This window comes from Ornithodoros turicata, chromosome 1, assembly GCF_037126465.1.
Source record: "Ornithodoros turicata isolate Travis chromosome 1, ASM3712646v1, whole genome shotgun sequence".
Taxonomy (NCBI): domain Eukaryota; kingdom Metazoa; phylum Arthropoda; class Arachnida; order Ixodida; family Argasidae; genus Ornithodoros; species Ornithodoros turicata.
The window spans coordinates 96,824,081-96,825,591 of record NC_088201.1 but is presented as its reverse complement, the minus strand read 5'-3'; the positions used below and the strand labels follow the sequence as shown (position 1 = coordinate 96,825,591).

At 47.0% G+C, this 1,511-nt stretch overlaps 1 long non-coding RNA gene across 1 annotated transcript; it reads left to right on the top strand.

Annotated features, from left to right (window-relative positions):
* Window positions 1-683: 683 nt before the first annotated feature.
* On the top strand, window positions 684-1,239 carry LOC135366849 (uncharacterized). Its single transcript, XR_010414299.1, has 3 exons — window positions 684-803; window positions 905-1,024; window positions 1,171-1,239. It is a non-coding gene; the product is annotated as an uncharacterized LOC135366849 (long non-coding RNA).
* Window positions 1,240-1,511: the final 272 nt, after the last annotated feature.

Sequence of the window (1,511 nt, the reverse complement as noted above, 5' to 3'; positions counted from 1 at the left end):
CAGTGTTGCCAAGTCATTTCCGGCCGTCCCTCTAGGTGAAGCCGAAATACCTCTGAAAGTTGTCCAAAAACCTCCGTTGGTCGAATTTTCACCAGAACCCGCCATATAAACATTAGCTTGATTCGACGTTGACATGCACACTTGCACGGGACATGACTGCGTCATAAGAACCGCTACATGCGGCTGGAGATGCGCTTACAAGATAACAGAAGCAATGTAATGCAAAACCACACAGTTGCTAGACATGCGGCAAGCTCTAGTTCGATATATAGTATTGGAATCTGCAGCTTGCGAGGTTCTTGCTGAAGTACAACCCGCGTGGCGGCGGAATTGTACGCTGCCATACTTCCTATGCAGCGCAGGACGGACGATGGTAGGACCAGAAGAAAGCAAAGTCAATTCAAGTGTTTTACTGTGGTAGGATTGTTCGAAAGACATACGATCCTAGGCGCTGTTTCATAACTTTTGTAAACTGAGAACGAAACCTCCAGATTTCCCTCCAGCCTCTAAATCGATATTCCTTCCTCCAGATGGCGACACCAACCCTCTAGATCTGGAGGGAAATCCTCCAACTTGGCAACACTGTGTGCATGCGCTAGAAGTGATGTCACGTCTCTTTCTTTGCCGCCACCTTGCAGTCTGCTCGCTTCGCGTAGGCATGCGCTAGCAGACAGCGGTTTGTTTGCTTGAGCTGCTTGAGCATGACTTGAGGATGAGATTTGTTGTAGTGGTGAAGCAGCTTTGCCAAATATTCCGTTCAAGTTCCTCGCTGGATGTCCCGCTCGTCCGTCGATGTTCAAGAGGTGAGGGAACATTTCAGCAACGCCTGCGAGTTTCATGCTCGCGGTTCAAAAGGTGAGGGCGTCTGTACAAAATTGTAAAATGGGCCGCTCTGTTACTACAGATGCAACAAGTGCCAGTCCACTTTTTCTCAGCTGCACCTTCTCAGTCCAGGCAGCACCAGGTGAATGTAGGTACACAATTTCCAAGTGAATTAAGACGTACGAGTGCAATTCTGAAGCAGGTAAGTACGTCTCATGCTACACACCATTCGCGTTCAACGCTCTTATTTGCCATGTGTTGTAGCAAACTTAACTGGAGCAACAAAATTACGAAACACATGAGGATTGTGTTGAAACTGAGGACATTGCTTATTTTTACTGATTTCAGATTTTCAGGCATGTTGAGAAGAAATGCGCAGAAGGCAGCCAAGTGTCACTAAAGGCACAGGGGTAAAAAGATTGAAAGATGGAGGTTTAAAGTGTTATTATATTTGTAAGTGATCGGGTGCTTTTACAGAGAACATCATCAAAGGAAGAAGGTCCATAAAATCATAAGGTTCCGTCAGGCGTGGGGACATCTGCCTTGGTGATATGCCTGCAGTGTTCCAAACTGGCAAGGTCTCGTTTGTCTTCCAAGCTTCCTATTATGCACATGATTTTGGGGCTGTCGCACACCCCACTGACAAAAACAGAGGAAGATGCAATAGAGGCGGCTCGTGCAGGCACTTG